Genomic DNA, 19,181 nt, shown 5'->3' with positions numbered 1-19,181 from the left:
AACAAAGAGGATATGGTTATCAACATTCTGAAAATAACAAGAGAGATGTTAGCAGAATCTAACATAAAGTTGCATAAGATAGCATCTAGCAGCAGTGAAGTCATGAAAACGTTTCCCTCAGAGGACCGTGCAAAAGACCTCAAGAACCTAGATCTAGGAATAGACTTATTACCCCTCAGTCGGGATCTGAAACTAACAGCTTCATATTTATAATATCTAGAGAAGAGAAGCCGTTCACGAGAAGAGGTGTCTTGTCCACAGTCAACAGCCTTTATGACCCCCTGGGGTTCGTAGTCCCCATCGCCATGCAAGGTAAGGCTCTTATGAGAGAAATTGCCATTGAACATGAACAAAGTGAATGAAGTGAAAGAAATGCAGTGGAAGTTATGAAGGGGCTCATCGATAGAGCTTGAACAACTCATCCTCCAAAGGTCATATGTCCCTGTTACTTTGTCTGCTATGAAGCAAAGAGAATTGTGCATATTTTCAAATGCATCCACTATGGCTATAGCAGCTGTAGCCTACCTTAGAGTAGTGGACTTTGAAGGGCAAAATTATGTTGGGTTTATCATGGGAAAGTCCAAACTGGTCCCACGTCCAGCTCACACTGTTATGAGACAAGGCACCCCTAAGGTGTACCTTAGACCTATCTCAGATGTTGTTTTACTCCTTAAAAAAGAAACATAGTGGTATAATGTTTATTACACTAAGTGTGCTGGTCATCATACAGTATATACTTACTTATGATAATGTTGCTTTAAATTTGCATCCATTGCTGGCGGGAAACTGTAAGATATCACTCCCACTTACTGTCTAGTAGACATTTTGCTTAAACCTCATGGGAAGGAAGCATGGCATTAGAGCTCCAGGATTTCTTAAAACTGGCCTTGGAAGCATAAGTCTGTAATTTAGGTAATCATCAGCATCTAATTAAGTAGTATGTGCTCTACTGATTCAACTGCATTTTTGTGTGTGTTTGATAGTACTTTTCTGCTAGGGAGTTCCTTTCAGCTAGGCCACATTTATGTTAGCTAGGGCCTTACACTAGAGAATCATGCCTGACTGTACTTGCATTTTGTAATGTAATGTTCAATGCTAATGTATACTTTATAAATTGTGTTTTGCAGTTTTACAAAAAATATCTCAGTAAAGATTACAGCTGTTAACCCTTCGGCATCGGTCTTTATTGGGAAGTCGATAGCTATCTGCCAACCCTTGTACTTCAGACACATTGTGAGGGCAGAACAGGGACAATGATGTGCCCAGCCAGAGCCTAGATGAGTGGCCCAGCCAGAGCCTAGACTTGAACCCGAGTGAACATCTCTGGAGGGATCTGAAAATGCAGCTGTGCACCAACACTCCCCATCCAACCTGATGGAGCTTGAGAGGTCCTGCAAAGAATAGGAGAAACTACCCAAAAACAGGTGAGCTAATAGATGTGCCAAATTTGCAAAGACTTCAAACAAACTTCTTTGCCGTTGGATTAAATTCATTATTTTCCTCAAAATGTTGAGGAAAATAACGAGTTTAATCCATTTTGGAATAAGGCTGTAACATAAAATGTGGAAAAAGTAAAGCGCTGAATACTTTCCAGATGCATTGTATATGAGGACTGGAGTTTAGGAATGTGCAGACCAGTGGGAACATTCCATGGCTACCCCTGTTATAGGTTTCTTTGTTACTGATACTAATCCTTGAACTGATGGTAGCAAGTTTCAATTCTATAAGGCATGGGTTTGTGGGCAATGTCAACAAACTTGAAGTGTTCACAATGTGTCTTTATATGTTACCATGATCTGGAGATTTTACTGTTCTATTGCTAAAGAAAATTAATTTGTTTTTTGGATGAATGGGTTGTCATAGAGGACTAGAAGATACCTGTGTATTCAACTGGCAGTATGTGAAGGGGTACTTGAAACGTTTGGGCTGCAGGCAGCTAAACAAGCGGGTACTCATAGAATTCCTGACTGGTAATAGTGACAGGAATGCTGAGTAACATGGTTTAATGTGTAAGCCTAGTTAGGACAGGAGCTGGTGATAGCAAATTGGAAAGAAAGCGGTGAAAAGAGGATCTCTCACTAGCAACACAGGTTGGGTGACCTGGGCCCCTAGGGGTGCCCTGAGTTGACTTCGGTTTTTATAACTTTTTATAACTTTCTATGCACTGTCCACCTAGGGATATTGAATATAAAGCAAATACGTTGTTTTAATTGCCCTAAAGAATTCAACAATCTGAAGAGATTGTTGTACCGGTATATGTATTTGCAATATATCATCACTACCTATAAGTTTGCTTGTAAGTCACCACTAATCTATGTGAAATTTTGTTTGCATCCCCGTTTATGCTGCACTACAGTTGTTCACTCACGGAAAATGAGACGGCCATTCTGATCACATGAAGAATATTACCAGTGGTGGAAATTTTTTTATCTCCTATACAGGGACAGATCTCATTGACAGACAAGGATCTTTTGTGTCTGCTGTGGACAGTGGGGAAGGTGACTGCATAACGATTAAGGGCTCTCAGGGTAGTTTGGGGAATCTCAGAAAGCATGTCTTGCTGCTACATAACCATTAGTGGCTCTCTGTAATGGTGGTTGGAGTAAAGTTGTTGTTGTTAAATTTATTTTGTACAACCACGAAATAAGGTGTATGATGGAATTCACCCCTCCATGGGACATTTTATTATGACAGCTTCACCCACCGCTATTAGAATAAACTGATCAGTGGCTGCAGTCACTGATTGAGTAAAAAATAAATTCACCAAGTCCCTTTGACAGAAGTCAAATAAAGGATTGACCCAGGGAGCCCGCAATGCCGATCCGTCCCTCAGGTCTGGGTGCAGGCGCTGGAATTAGGGTTGCCACTCTTTCTTTAAGCCAAACCCGAACACTTTAGAGGCACAAATGAATTGTTTCTTTTAGTAGTGGGTATTTTTTAAAATATTTTTCTGAATATGTGTGGGAAGTTGTGCAGGAAAGGGGAGATAAAGAGTCTGGTGCTTTAAGACTGATGTCTGGAGTTCAGAGACCATGTCAGCAACGTAAAAAAACTGCAGGTAAAAATACAGAAAGATCAAGTTATTAAAGGTTTACTTGCAGTGTTGCTCCTTTCCATAACTTATTTTGATTCACTTTCAATTTACCTTTGAATGTGCTCGAAAATTTCCCTAGCACAGCCTTCTTAAATGTCATGGAACTCTCCTCTTCTGGGAGTGTCTTGGCTGGTGCAACACCTTCCTTTACCTCCCTAAATAACCTTTTATGTAGCTGGAGGGAGCTGGAGTAAAGGGGAATAGTATAGATCAGCCTTTCTCAATCATGTAACTCTGGAATTGCTAGGGTTTCTTTGAGCAATTAACAATTTCTGCCTCTCATATAGATAACCACTGACAGCAATAATCATGTAAGCTATCTCTAAAGGGGAGATTCTTCCCAATTACCCCAAATGTAAGGAGCATTCTTCCCAATGACCATCATGCTAATGTACCCTGAGCTGTAGATATAGTAATTATTAACCAGGGTTCTCTGGGACCAGAAAGTTATTTTAAGGGTTCCACTGTGTTTAAAAAAAAAGGTTGAAAAAGGCTAGTAGAGAGTGTCACATCCAAGAAGGCAGTTCCCAGCAGCAGTAATTTAAATGAATATACTCCTGCTCTACCAATGGTGTATTCAAAGATATGGTGTATGTGTTGCAAATCATAAACCAAATAAAGTGGTGAAAGTTGCTGCTAGCACCAAATAGTGTTCCCACAACTATCCCTGCACCTTCCCCTTGTAGCTGCATGGTTCAAACTCTGACTGCCGGTCTAGAGTGGAGCAGTGTAGAAGGGAGGGCAGCTCATCGTTCCTCATACTTCCTCTCCCTGCCTGAGACACAGCATAGCTGTAGGTAAGGTAACTCTCACAGCATGAATATAAGAGAGCCTTAAAGGCACCCTACCATGATTATCTCCGGAGTACTGGGAAATACATGTAGTGAGTCCCTAGTGAGCAGGAAGAGTTGGAGAACCAGCAATTGGAGAAACCTGTGGCAGATATACAGTATGTCTATATGCTTACTTACAAGCAACCATATATAATAGCAACATAGCACCACTTGATTTTATTCATAGTGCCCAGCACTAGTCTCTGGCTTTTGGGTGTCTACGCAAGGAAGGTTTTTATAGGTAAATAACATGCATAAAATAAACTAATTGCACATAGAATCTGATGGGAATATCTTGAAATGAATAATATGGTGGGAGGACCTCATTAACTAACAGTATGAAGTAGAAAGCAACTTAACTCCAGGTATTGTTTTATCCTTTTACCATCTAGAACTGTACAAGGTCAGGTAGTGTTACTCTCTGCACATGTTGTGCTCCGCTGTTATTTTTTGAACCCTATCTGCTTAGGGCCAATCTAAAACGTTCACATCGATACCTCACCAGCCAGGTTTTGTGATATATATTCTTTGCTACTTGGCCACGCTCCCATTTGTTGTAGAGCAAGAGTTCTCTAACATTCATCAAACAACTAAATGACTCTGGGAGAAGATCAATGGTGTTATTCCTGTAATTTCAGAAGTGACAGAGTTTCCTGCAGTGGTAGAATCTGAAAGTAGGCTCACAAAAGCCTTGTCATCAACTGTAAGTTCTAGGACAGAAAGCAGTTATATGCCGCAAGAAGGTAGTCTGAAGGAAAGATACACATATATACAGAGCCATTTTCACATTTCAGCTCTGAGCCATCTCTGATCAATTTGTCAATAACATTTTCCATATTTTTTAAAGGAAAAAAGTAACACATTAAAAGACTTGTTTTTTCACATTGACCAGTGATTATTTAGTAATATGGTTTTACTATAGATACAAAGTATTTATTTAATCCTGTGATTTCTCCTGCTTATCATGACTTGTTTTGTTGAATCTGTTAAAAACTGAAGGTATGCCATTTACAAAATAAAATACTTTTTTTTTATTTTAATGTATTTTTTAAAGGGGTTGAAAACCCTCATACTTTTTCACCTTAATGCATCCCATTTTACTCAACTGAGCCCATTCGTTCCGACGGCGAAGACGCGCGCTACCTCTCTGCCCATTGTCTCAGCTTTTGATTGGATAAATTGATAGCAGCGCAGCCATTGGCTCCCGCTGCTGTCAATCAAATCCAATGACACGGGTGCTGGGGGCGGCACCGAGTCCTGCATTCTGTGTGAATGGACACAGAAGCAGGGCTCCGGAGAGGAGGAGGTTCAAGGCCACTCTGTGCAAAATGAACTGCACAGTGTAGGTAAGTATAACATGTTTGTTATTTAAAAAAACAAAAAAAACAAAAAACAAGGGTTTACAACCCCTTTACGTTCACTCTTGAATTTATTCAGGAGAGGGGATAGCCTTACTTCATGGCACTTTGTCTTATGCTTTTGCTTTGATAGGGAAAGAATGAAATAATCATACATCAATTCATATAGACAACAGTATTATAAAAATTCAAGAGTGGCAATACAGATCTCAAGGCCCGTTGGTGGCTAGTTTTCTTTAAGAGTCCATTCATATACCGTCTGTTGCTGTAAAATAAAAATGAGTGCATTACCGCAATGTGTGGTAATCAGGGCTTTTTTTCAGCGGCAATTCTGGGGAACGCAGTACTGAATGTATTGTATGTAATGGCAAGGGGTGCTGGGGTGTGCTGGGGATGCTGGAGGGTCTATTAAAGGGGTTGTAATATCAGAAGTTGTTTTATCTAAATGCATGCTATGCATTAAGATAAAAATCCTTCTCTGTGCAGCAGGTCCCTTCAGCCCCCCTAATACTTACCGGAGCCCCATCTCTGTCCAGCGATGTCCACTAGTGTCTCAGGCATCCGGGACTCTCCCCAGGTTCCACTGCTGTCAATCAAAGTCAATCTGGAGAGAGAGGGGGCGGGGCCGAACCGCAGAAACCTGTCTGAATGGACACACAGAGCTGCAACGCAGCTCGGGTGCCCCCATAGCAAGCTGCTTGCTGCGTGGCACTCAAAAGGAGGGAGTGGCAAGGAGCGCAGGAGAGGCATCCCAAAAGAGGAGGATTGCTGCTCTGTGCAAATCGACTGCAACAAAGCAGGTAAGTATAACTTGTTTGTTATTATTTTTTTTTTTTAAAGAACAAGACTTTACAATCACTTTAATTCTGGCTGCTTTGGGATCTATGGTTGCTGGCTCCAGGGGATCTATTTTAAAACTTTTCTTGTTATTATTAACAAATTCCATACCAATTACTTAGTACTACAAAATTATACTTGGTTCTGTATTTTCTAAAAGGGGCGGTACTGAGAGGTGGGTGGGGGTGGAATCAAGAAAGGGGTAGGGGGTGGAGACACGAGTTGACTCACAACGGGGGGTTCCTGCACCTATTCTCTGAGAAAAAAAGCCCAGGTGGTAACACGCTTTAGATGTGTTGGTGCACTGCAGTGCCGTTCATTGTGAATGGCATCTGAATAGACCTCCAAAATGAATGTGCTCTTTAACACACTCCAACTTCTTAATGAATTATCACCAGTTCTCAGATTAGGAAAATGCCAGTAATTAAGACCAGCCCTGAGGTGGTGTAACGTGCCCCATTCAGTTATCAGCAAGGAGATTCCCTAACCAAACCTTAAATGTACACAAAGGGGATAGGGAAAATATAATAGATGGGGATGGTGATGATGTCATTACTCAAAGATGGATATGGCCATATTTGAGAAATGACTTGTCACTGGTTGGGCAAAGCCTGATAGGGACCTAGTAGACTGGGTTCCCAATCAGGTCTGCCTTAATGTTAATTGACAGCGCATGGTAGGGTGCAGATCAACAGCCACTGTTCAGTCCAACAGTGGCTTTTGAATCCACCCACTGCCGTGTCCTGAAAGTCAACAGCAAGGTGGACCTGATGGAGATCCAGTCTCTTCGTTCTCCATCTGGCTTTGCCCATTCCACTACAAGCCTCCTCAATCATGCATATGTCAGTGTTACGAGCTTAGTGGCAGAGAGGAAGTGCACCGAGGAAGGATTGTCCGATACGGACAATCCAGCCACAGTGAGGGCACTGACAGATTCATATATCGATCTCTAACCGGTACAGGAGTCAGGTGCAAGCATTGACACTGTGGATGCTACACCCTGTCAGAATCCTAAAGGGTGCCTTTGACACCCTTTATGACTTCCCCAGTGTATCTGCTATGGTTCAGGTAGCAATATCATCCTACTGTATGGTCATCAATGTCACTATTTGCTTATCTTAAGTTTATGGAGTGTATATGGGCCAATGATTCATATCAATTATTCAGTTATGTAATGAAACTATGGCACCCATTATTATTATTATACAGGATTTATGTAGCTCCAATAACATTGAGGCAAACAGTACAGGTACAGTACAATTCAATACAGGAGGAATGACCCATTCACTCAGGTTCCTCCTTTCCTATTATTCAGCTCTCCAGCAGCTGCAAATTGTCCGATGATAATGTTCAGGAATATCATAGAATGAAGCTTGACCACTCTAAAAATGAAACATACTATATATTTAAATAAATTAAATCTCAATACCTAACACACAATATAGACCCTTTTAATCCCCTTAAACCTTTTAATGACTTTATTTGAGGCTATTTACGAAATTATAAGCTTGTGCTGTGAAAGGAAATCTAACCTTTTAAAACATTTCACGACTTTGCTTATGTTTCTACTAATGGCCAATTATATTTAATGGTGGCAAATATTTCACAATTACTTTTTAGCTGGAAAAGGTTTCGGTTTCTGCTCTTTCTGCTCTCTAATTTTCATTAAGTTGAAAAAAGTAGTATTTGAGCCTCACAGCATTAGGGCATGGTGGCAGACGTTCTGTGTACCTGCTTTAACTTGGCTTCAAAGTAGTTATGTCATATGAGCAATTTTGTGGCAGCAATTTGTAGCTATAAAACATCTAGGAAAAGCTAGGAAAAATGAATGGCAGTCTGTGGAAGAGCTGTGTCAGTGTAATGGTAGGGTTTTTAAAACTTAGTGTATGATCACACAAGAGATTCTGGGTGACAAATAATTAACAAAAGAAAGAAGATGGCCTATTAGGCTAGGACAGGCCTTCCCAGTCAGGTTGCTAGATGTTCCTTGAGCAAGGAGCAATTTTTGCCTCTCAGACAGGTTCCTATTATATACATATCTGGAAGAGGGAATTTTTCCCATTGACGATTGCACTAAAGTACTATGAGCTGTATATATAAAAATGTTTAGCAGGGATTCCCTGAGACTGAAAAATTATTTCAAGGGTTAATTCATGTTAAAAAGGTTCCACTGTAGCTGCTCCCCTAAACTGAGGAGAGGCAGTGGGTATTTCCATCCTTGACTGCTTAGTAGTCAGATTTCCAGTTAGGCATCATGTACACTAGTCAAAAAAACGTGATTTTGCATTTTCCCACTGGCGGTGGTCAACACGTTCCTCCTAAAGGGAGGTTAAAGCTCATCTAAAAGGGGCAGCTTCTACACTCTGCTAAAAGCCTATATGTACATTGACACATAGGCTTTTATGGAGTTGACTTTAGGAGCTTTGGCAAAAAAAATGCCAAAAGCTCCTAAACTCAAGTTTAAGACCTACCAGTGTAGGTTAGTGTACATGAAGCCTTAGGAGCCTAGTCAGCTCTTGTTAATGTATTTTATTTCCAACAAAATACATTTATTGCTGTTAATTTAACTAATACCTAAAGAGGATATTTACCAATTTTTTAATAAGAAGTAAGAAGTTACAAATATTGTAGCTGTTGACTTTTAAAAATCAGATACTTAACAGTCCATGGTATTCAGCTCTTCCATTCCACAGATTTATCTTCTCACCGCTATGGATTCCCAGCTCTGCCATTTTGAAATACAGAGCTGGCTGTGACTTACTGAAAAATGTGGCTCTCCATTGCTCATGTGTGAGATTGTGCGGCACATTGAAACTGGTCCTGCAGTCACATGTCCCAGGACGCTGCAGGTAGGCAGGAGGTTAGGACGATTCACATCATTCTCACCAAGGCAAGAACTGAAGAAGTAGGAGTGCCAAAATGTAGCCAATCCTTGATAAAAAAAAAGCTTCAAATATGTTAGGGGTGGAGGTAGTGGACTAGGAGTCGAGTGGAGGAGCACTTTAGCTTTTGAATGAAGGTCCACTTTATCTGCCAAGTTACAGCGGTGTACAAATGTCTCCCAGGAAGTGTTCTCTAGTACAAGTCCTAAAGAAGACCAAAAGTCCTAAAGTAGTACAAATCCTCATTTCTGAACCTCTGAACTAATACCAAACAGAGACAAACTGTGATTTTAGGGTTTGAGTAGAGTAGGAAAAGATTGGAACCCTGTCAATATTTTACTGCTGTCTGTGTCCCATAGGGGAGATTTACCATCACTTTCTGTCCCTGAGACACAACGGGAAGTGTGAGGAAATCTCTCCAAAATGAGAGAAAATCCTGTTTTAGACAGCCACCAGAACAGTTGTCTACATTGGAATCTCTGTATCCTTGTCTCTTTTATTGTATCCAACAAGACAGCATAGTAAAGGAGGAAGCTGTTGTCAATCTTCACCTCTGCATGACTGGAGGTCTGCATCAAACTCATTTGATTCCTTTCCTGTAATAAAAAAAAAAAAAAAAAGCTCTCAATATAAACAGTTCCCTTGCCTGACAACCACTGCTTCCATCATAAAGTGGCAGCTGGTGGCACTGATCCTGTAAAACTTTCAGCATTTTTGAAGAAGATTCTCTTCTGACAGAATTGCAGAACTAAAAATTGCTTTCACGTGACCTTTGCCTAATCTTGCATCTATCTGCAGAAAATTGGGAAGGCAATCAAAACAGTCTATTCAATTTGAGGTTAATTGCCTTGCCATTTGAAGGCAATAGAAATAGATAGACTAATTCAGGATATTGCAGATCTGTGTCAGTTTTGTTCCCGTCCTGTCAAATGAAAGTCACCCTTGTATATGACCAGATGGTAGTATAACAGCCAAAAAGAATACAATTAATTTTGGCTCAAAGTCATTTGGTAATGTGATTGATAATTGGCAGTGTAGTTTACCATGGCCGTATATAAGCAGAGCTCTCATTAAGAATGGCAGGAACTGACAGATACTCTGATTTACTAAATAATCTAAGAATATTAAATGATTTTGATATTTACTTTGCTGTGTAGTTTTCTCAGTTGATACAGACTTTGGTTACATTGCTTGTGTAGCGCTGCCCCTTCCTTTCAAATGTCAGCAGGGAAAAAGTAAATACACCAGAAATGATTAAATCAACAGGTTTTATTTTGATGAGAAGGTAGGAACAAAGTAAAGAGTCAATTCGACTATACACTCTTACAAAGTTGTTCACTAAAGAAATGTTATCAACAACTAAATGGCAATCTCTTATCAAACATTTCACAATGAACACTATTGACTCAGTACTCAAACAAGCTCATACAATGCTTATGTGAATAGGCCGAAGGAGAGCAAAGGAATGACTCCCGTAAATGTCAGGCCCCTCTCTACTGCTCCTGCACACACAAAAGCACAGAACAATAAATAACAAATACAATCCTTAGCAAGGAAAAGAATATATTGCAATTCAGTTATTGGTGAATTGTACCTCTTAGCCCTTGTACACACGGTCGGAGATTCCGACGGAATGTTTCCTATCAGACCGTTTTGTCGGATATTCCGACTGTGTGTGGTCTGCATCGGACTGTTTCCGTCGGAATATCAGACAGACCAACTTTTCCAACTTGCCAGTAAAATTGTCTGACAAAATTCTCCGATCGGACATACTCCGATCATGTGTAGCCTACTCCGACGGACAAAGTGCCACGCATGCTCAGATCAAATTCCTAGACCAAAGCTATTGGCTACTAGCCTGAACATAGTCCTGTCGTAACGAAATAACGTCATCACGTTAACTAAGATTGGATTTTCTGACAACTTTGTCCGACTGTGTGTATGCAACATCACTTCCGGACCTCTTCCGGAATAATCCGTCAGAATAACTCAGACGGATTTGGTTGTCGGAATCTCCGACCGTGTGTACGGGGGCTAAGCGTTTCAATAAACACATTCTTGAAGTGGGGAGGGAGGTGAAAGTAGTCCTGTAATCCTTTGTGGTAGTCCGGTAGATCTTCAGCCAGCCCTTGATGTTTAATTGGCTCCTGTTGCTGTCAAATAAATCCTATGATAAGGGGGCTGGGAGAAGCCCCGCTACTAGTGTCTATGAATGCATAAGCAGGGCTTGAGAGCAAGCCCCAATGAGTGCCCCCCAATGAGGGAGATTGAGGCTGCTCTGTGCAAAGCCACTGCATGGAGCAGGTAAGTATAACATGTTTGTTCATGTGTGTTATAAAAAAAATCTTTAAACTCACTTTAACCACCTAACGACTGTATATCTGTGGGACAAAGAAAAAAAACTGCACTATTAACGAAACCCTCCCAGTGAGCAGCAGCTCAAATCGTTATACAATGACACAAAACAATTAACAACTATAAGGAGCTGCACTTTAATTTACACTTAAATCTTTTTTAGCACAGCTCCTTATAGTTGTTGACTGTATATCTGTGGCAGGGCAGCTCTATTGTGCGAATCACCGCATCAGTACTGCGTTTTGTGTAATAGATACAGCGGGCATGTGCGTGCGGCACCGGAGTCGATGCGCATGGCCGGTTTCCACGATCGCTACACAGAGAGGCAGAACAGGGATCAGCAAATGTAAACAAAGCAGATTCCCGTTCTGTTAGGGGACTACAGTGTGATCGTCTGTTCCTAGTGATTAGGAACAGCAATCTCTCTGTACACCCGTTCATTCCACTCCCCCTACAGTTAAAAAAACCCTCCCTAGGACACACTTAACCCTTTGATCACCCCTGGTGTTAACCCCTTCCCTGCCAGTCTCATTTTCACAGTAATCAGTGCATTTTTATAGCACTGATTGCTGTATAAATGTTACTGATTCCAAAAAAGTGTCAAAAGTGTCTGATCTGTACGCCGCAATGTCACAGTCCTGCTAAAAATCACTGATCACCACCATTACTAGTAAAAAAATAAAATAATAAAAATGCCATAAATCTATCCCCTATTTTCTAGACGCTATAACTTTTGTGCAAACCAGTCAATATACGCTTATTGCAATTTTTTAGCAAAAATATGTAGAAGAATACATATTGGCCTAAACTGATGACTTTTTTTGGGATATTTATTATAACAAAAAGTAAAAAATATATTTTTTTTTTCAAAATTGTCAGTTTTTTTTTCGTTTATAGCGCAAAAAAAATAAACCACAGAGGTGATCAAATACTACCAAAAGAAAGCTCTATTTGTGGGGGGAAAAAAAGGACATCGGTTTTGTTTGGGTACAACTTAGCACAACCACACAATTTTCAGTTAAAGCGACGCAGTGCGGTATCGCAAAAAATGGCCTGGTCATTAAGGTAGTAAATCCTTCTGGGGCTGAGGTGTTTAAAAAAAGAAACCAGCACTGTTTTATTGGTCTGGTGTGCCATCCACATATGGACCAATCTATCAGAAATGCTGCAAGCTAGCTGCAAACAAAGCAATTACATGCGGGGTCATTTACTATAGCGCCACAGTGCTAATTAGCACGAATTAGTGCTAAAATGGTATTCACTCCAGCGCTGTTAAAAAAATACTCCCAAAATCAAATTTACTATAGCTCCTTGAAAACAAATAGTGCCCAAACACTTAGCTAAAACCTGGAGTAGTGCACATGGAAATAATGTTTACAGCATGATATACTGTATTTATCGGCGTATAACACGCACCCCAAGTTTAGGAGGGAATTTTAAGGAAAAAAACTTTTAGGAGGGAAATTTAAGGAAAAAAACCTTACATTTAAATGCCCATCAATGCAGCCTTATCAGTGTCCATCTGAAGCCTTTTCAGTGTAATTTGCAGCCTTGTCATGCAGCCTGTCCATCATTGCAGCCTTGTCATGCAGCCTGTCCATCATTGCAGCCTTGTCATTGCAGCCTTGTCATGCAGCCGGTCCATCATTGCAGCCTTGTCATTGCAGCCTTGTCATTACAGCCTTGTCATGCAGCCTGTCTGTCATTGCAGCCTTGTCATGCAGCCTGTCCGTCATGCAGCCTGTCCGTCATTGCAGCCTCGTGCATCGTTGTCCCGTCAGTGATGTCGGCTTTTATTTTTAAAAATGGCGCCGCCGAGTTGTTCTGTGTATCTCGGCGGCGCCCGGTAGTTCTCTGTGGCTTTCGGCCGTACTCGGCGGCTTTTGGCTGCCTTCGGCCGTACTCAGTGGCTCTTGGCCGCCTTCGGCCGTACTCGGCGGCTTTCGACCGCTCTCAGCCCTTCTCGGAGGTTTTCGGCCGCTGAGAAGGGCCGAAGGCGGCCGAAAGCCGCCGAGAAGGACCGAAGGCCGAAAGCCGCCAGAAGGGTCGAAGGTGGCTGAAAGCTGCCCAGAGCCCAAAAATCGATCAGAAATCACGGAAGATCGGTGTTATACGCCGATAAATACGGTAATTGCTTAAATGGTACTGAAATATGCGGTATATTGTTTAAAAAAAATCTGCTTTTAAACTGTGTGAAAAAATGATTTCTACACTGAAATATCTTGAAAAGTCTGAGAAGAGATTTTCCATCTCTGTATAACTTGGTGTCATTACAACTGAGCATGCTCAGACCTGCAAACTACTCTAATTTTAACTCCCATGGCTTTTTTACAAAACACTATTGTAAATACCAATATTAGTGTCTTTTTGTGTTTTTGAGAGTGAAAATCTGCTCTATATAGTCCAATGCAAGTTTCAGCAATTGATTCAAATAAATACTTTTAATGTTGACATGAAATGTACTTTTTTCTGAAATAAATATTCCTTGCAACAATGTTGCTTCTAACTTTATGTATTTTGTTTTAGACTCTGTTCACACTGGGGCAACTTGTAAGGCGACTTAGCCGCCTGACAAGTCATGCTCCATTCTGTACAATGGAACCCTTCTAATAGGAATGACACAAGCCGCTCCGACTTAGAAAAAGGTTCCTGTACTACTTTTGGGCGACTTCAGGTGACTTGCATTGACTTCTATACAGAAGTAATTTTGCAAGCCGCCGCTGAAGTCGGATGCAGGTCGCCTGAGGCAGTCACGCTGCAAGTCGTGCTGCCGCAGTGTGAACCGACCCTCAAGAATGCTAGAATGTGGAATGTTTTGATGTTTTGTTAAAATATATTTTTTCTGTCACTTTCACTTTTTACTCCCCATCTCACAATTTTTTTTACCCAAACTCACACAGGTGTTGTCATGGTTATGCAGTGATCTTCCTGTGTTTGCTCACCTCCCCTCATGTGTTCAGACTAGAGGCCAGCCACTTCCACCTGGTGGTTTTTATAACCTCTCCTCTAAGCATGGCTCCACCCCAGGCTCTATCAGGGAGCCCTATATTAACCTGTGCACTGCAGGCCATCAGTGCTGATCAACCATTGTGTATACCTTTGTGTGTTAGCTTCCTGTTTCCTGCCGTGTGCTCTGCTACTGTTTTCCGTTACCGACTTTGGCGTGTTTTGACTATCCCTGTTTACCTGTGATCCTGACCTTTTGGCGTGTCCCCGACTATTCTTGTCTGCTTGTGGCCCCGACCTTGGCTTCTACTATTCTTATCTGCCTTTGGCCCCCGACCTTGGCTTTGTCCCTCACCATCCCTATCCTCCTGTTGCCTACTGTGGGTGTGAGCTGGGGGACCCTGGGGGTCGCGACCTGGAGCCAGTTGCAGCCAAGTCCATCCTCACCACCAGAGGTGCAGATGAACACCCGCTGGCTCATAGACTCTGCGCCCCAGGGAATCTTACGCTCTAACCCCAGTGGGATCTGTCCCCCGTCTGCAGCAGTCAGCCGTAGGGTCCACAACCTTGCGGTGCACTCCTGATCCTACGGTGTGCCCCTGTCACCTCGCCTCAAGGTGACCTGACAGTTTGATCAGCCATGGACCCGGCTGACGTGCCGCTTCCTGCAGTCGATCCGTTGCAGGGCTTAGTTCGCTGATTTGAGACCCAAGAATCGCATCAGACCCAGATGATGCAATTCCTTCAGGATTTGGCATCCCGTTTTGAACAGGCTCAGGCCTCATTAGGACCCCCAGTTCAACAACCGCAAACGCTATCTGCTGCTGCACCTAAAGAAAAGACGCCAGCACTCCCCATTCTTTAGGCAGCCTGAGCCCCCAGTCCATTCTCTTCGATCCGAGGAGCACCCCCTGCTTGCTGAGGAACCTATGCAGTTGGGCTGGACTAAGATATCTTCCAAAAAAGAACATGCTAGGCGCCGAACTCTGGGCCTATGCCTCTATTGTGAGGCCAAAGGTAATTTCCTTGACACTTGTTCTCTTCGTCCGGAAAAACGCTCAGGGCTAATACATCTGGAAGGTGGAGTATTAGACCCTGAAATATCACCTTCACCTTCTCGTCTTCTCCTTTCTGTGTTGCTTCATGTCGGTGCTTCCTCTCGTTCGGTCTCAGCACATCTGGATTCCGGAGCCGCTGCCAACTTCATGGATTGGGAAACTGCATCCTCCATGAGACTTACCCTTTTGCCCCTTATAACGCCATTGGTGGTCTTGGCGATTGATGGCACGGTTCTCCCAGGGGGCCCTATCCGCTTTCAGACTCTTCCTGTTAAGATGTCAGTAGGAAACTCCACCAGGAGTGGATATCCTTCCTTGTCTTACCTAAGGCTTCATCTCCTATCATATTAGGTCTTCCTTGGTTACGGCTCCATTCTCCACACGTTGACTGGTCTGCTGGACAGATCCTGGCTTGGGGTTCCTCCTGTTCCTCTTCCTGCCTACTCAAGGGTACCCCAAAGGAGAAACTTCCTGTTACCACCATCCCAGTATCTTCTTCTCTTCCCGCTGTATATAGCGATCTCTGAGATGCGTCCTGCAATAGTCGGACTGATACACTCTCTAGGTCATGTGGTACTCTGAATGAGGGGTCCACCTATGAACCTGAGTCGATCATTCACTCCAGTTCGCATAACCATTTACCTTTGCCTGTCCCTAATCTCCCTTGGACGCACAGCCAGGCTAACTTGTCTGCAAGTTCCACAGTTGCTATGCCCTGTGATGCGATTGAGATGGTCGCTACACCTGACAATACTATTCAGTCGACCTCTGCACCAGTTATGCCAGTCCAGCCCATGCCCAATGAGCTTCCTGCTTCTTGTTCAGCACCTTCAGTGACCTGGCCTCACCCTACTGCTACTATGTCCGTTCAAACCCGTTTAAGAGGCTCAATCCATCCTTTGGATAGAATACCTCATTCGGCCAGGAGGGGTTTTCAATCTTTTTCTCAGGGTTCTCTGCATTCTGTTTGTGTTGCAGCTATCCAGCTTGACTCGTGTGACATGTCACTTTCTAACCAACCTGACCTCAGGGATCCACTGACCTCTGCCCAGTCTGGTGGTCCTGTTATGGATGCCCAGCTCATCTTTAAGGGTGTAGGGGACCCTACTCAGACTCCTGATCTTCTCATGCCCTTACCCATTCCTAAAAAGCCTTTAGTCCTCAAGTCCTCTCGTCCTCTCCCTCCCTCTGTTTCGGTCTCTGAGGATAATCTAAAATACGAGGTTAGTCAAGTTTTGGATTCCCGGCTCCGTAAAGGCATTCTTCAGTACCTCGTACTTTGGAAAGGGTTGGGTCCTGAGGAGAGGTCTTGGATCACTGCATCTGAGGTCTTTGCTCCCTGTCTGTTAAGGAGGTTCCATCTGGAGTTTCCCTTTAAGCCTGGACCCAGGCAGGGGAAGGGGAGGCCTCGTAAGAGGGAGGGTACTGTCATGGTTATGCAGTGATCTTCCTGTGTTTGCTTACCTCCCCTCATATGTTCAGACTAGAGGCCAGCCACTTCCACCTGGTGGTTTTTATAACCTCTCCTCTAAGCATGGCTCCACCCCAGGCCCTATCAGGGAGCCCTATATTAACCTGTGCACTGCAGGCCATCAGTGCTGATCAACCATTGTGTATACCTTTGTGTGTTAGCTTCCTGTTTCCTGCTGTGTGCTCTTCTACTGTTTTCCGTTACTGACTTTGGCGTGTTTTGACTATCCCTGTTTGCCTGTGATCCTGACCTTTTGGCGTGTCCCCGACTATTCTTGTCTGCTTGTGGCCCCGACCTTGGCTTTGACTATTCTTGTCTGCTTGTGGCCCCAACCTTGGCTTTGTCCCTCGCCATCCCTATCCTCCTGTTGCCTACTGTGGGTGTGAGCTGGGGGACCCTGGGGGTCGCGACCTGGAGCCAGTTGCAGCCAAGTCCATCCTCACCACCAGAGGCACTGGTGAACACCTGCTGGCTCTTAGACTCCGCGCCCCAGGGAATCTTACGCTCTAACCCCAGTGGGATCTGTCCCCCGTCTGCAGCAGTCAGCCGTCCACAACCTTGCGGTGCACTCCTGATCCTACGGTGTGCATCTGTCACCTCGCCTCAAGGTGACCTGACAGGTGTCTTTACAAACCACAAACAATACCATTGCTGATGCAAATTTAAAATGAGTCACAATTTTGTGTGCTTTTTATTATTTCCAAATAATCATAATTTGAGCCCAAAAAATGTGATATGTGTACCAACATCAGAAATCAAAATGTAATTCCCAAAAATTAGAGGCTAACATCACTATTCTACACTCACCCTCCAAGAACCCTCAAAGATCACAGAATAAATCAAGAAGAATAACTCTTGAGTAGGGATGAGCTTCGTGTTCGAGTCGAACGTACGTCGACTCGAACATTGGCTGTTCGTCCGTTTGGCGAAATCCGAACACTTGGTCCGTTCGCGTCAAAATTCGCATGGCGCTCACGGCCCACAATGCACTGCGATGGCGCAGTGCATTGCTGGCTCATGATTGGCCAAGCATGCACTGTGACCCCGCATGCTTGGCCAATCGCAGCGCCAGCAGCGAGGAGAGCCATGATTGGCCACAGGCAGGATGCCTGTGGCCAATCATAGCTGAGGCTGTGTAGTGCACGCCCCACACTATATAAGGCCGCCATTGAGGCGGCCTCGTGTAGTGTGTTAGCATCTGAAGCAGTGGGTGTTCTGTGTACCTTCAACACAGTACACACCGATCGTTTTTGGCTGATTTCCTATCTTGCTGTTGTGTAGTGGTTATTGTCTGTGCCCTGACCGCAGTATACACCACTATATTCACTATTCACTTCACTATATTTATATATCTTTAATAATAGAGCTTGCAGTCAGTAGTGTTAGGAGATAGTGCGTGCTGTCTGCGTGCTCTGTACCCAGTACATACCGCTATAATCCACCTACATAGCTGTTCTCTATTTGAGCCCAATTGCCATCTGCAGGAGTTATTGGAAGTTGTGTGTGCCTCCAGCACAATATAAACTACCCAACTGCTGTTTTACCCAACTCCCTTCAGGCCATTACCATGTCTGGAAGGCCAGCAAGGAGAGGCAGACAGGCGTGAGCTGATAAAAGAGGGCAAGCAGGCTCTGTGTCTAGAGACAACAGTGCTGGTCGTGGATGCGGTGCATTGTCATCAGCACGTGGCCATGGGACATGCTTGTCCTTCTTTTCGGCAGCTGGACATGTTGAACCGCAACATGCCAACGACTTGGTAGAGTGGATGACCAAGCCCTCTTCATCCTCCTCATCCTCTCTCACCCAGTCTCAGGGTAGTCGCAAAGCAGCTGCCAACGCATCGTCTTCCCTCCTCTCAATGTCATCATCAGTGACTCCTTCCCTAGACCCACCACGTCCTCCTGAGGAGTCTCCTGAACTCTTTGAGCACAGTGTTGGGTACATGCTCCAGGAGGATGCCCAGTGTTTGGTGGGCTCTGATGATGACACTCAGCTAGAGGAAGGCAGTAGCGTGAGCGCAGAGAGAGGGGATGCTCAAGAAGGACAGCAATCTGGCAGTCATGTTCCACAAGCTGCAGCATACTGCCAGGTTTGCTACAGCGATGAAGAGGGAGGGGATGATGAGGGCACTGACTCCACGTGGGTGCCTGGAAGGAGGAAGGAGGAGGAGGAGGAGGAGGCACATGTCCAACGAGGCAGGATGCCCTCCGGGGGCAAGCTTAGGGGCAGCACACCGACTGAATCACACCGCAGAGCTCCGCCTGTGCAGAGCGCTGCCTCTGCGCGTTATTCTAAAAGTTCTTTGGTGTGGGCCTTTTTTGAGACGAGTGCATCAGATCGCACCGCT

General features: G+C 43.7%; 1 protein-coding gene across 1 annotated transcript in view; it reads left to right on the top strand.

Moving 5' to 3' along the window:
- Window positions 1–1,284: 1,284 nt before the first annotated feature.
- HRH1 (histamine receptor H1) overlaps window positions 1,285–19,181 on the top strand; it is a 231,735-nt gene continuing 213,838 nt past the window's right edge. The window contains exon 1 of the mRNA XM_077452136.1: window positions 1,285–1,424. The gene's annotated coding sequence lies outside the window, so the exon portion shown is untranslated. The remainder of the gene's footprint in view (window positions 1,425–19,181) is intronic.

This window comes from Lithobates pipiens, unplaced genomic scaffold, assembly GCF_037356315.1.
Source record: "Lithobates pipiens isolate NorthernLeopardFrog02 unplaced genomic scaffold, aLitPip1_a1.2 Scaffold_23, whole genome shotgun sequence".
NCBI lineage: Eukaryota > Metazoa > Chordata > Amphibia > Anura > Ranidae > Lithobates > Lithobates pipiens.
Note: the sequence above shows the minus strand (reverse complement) of the source record. Positions and strands in the feature narration are given on the sequence as shown.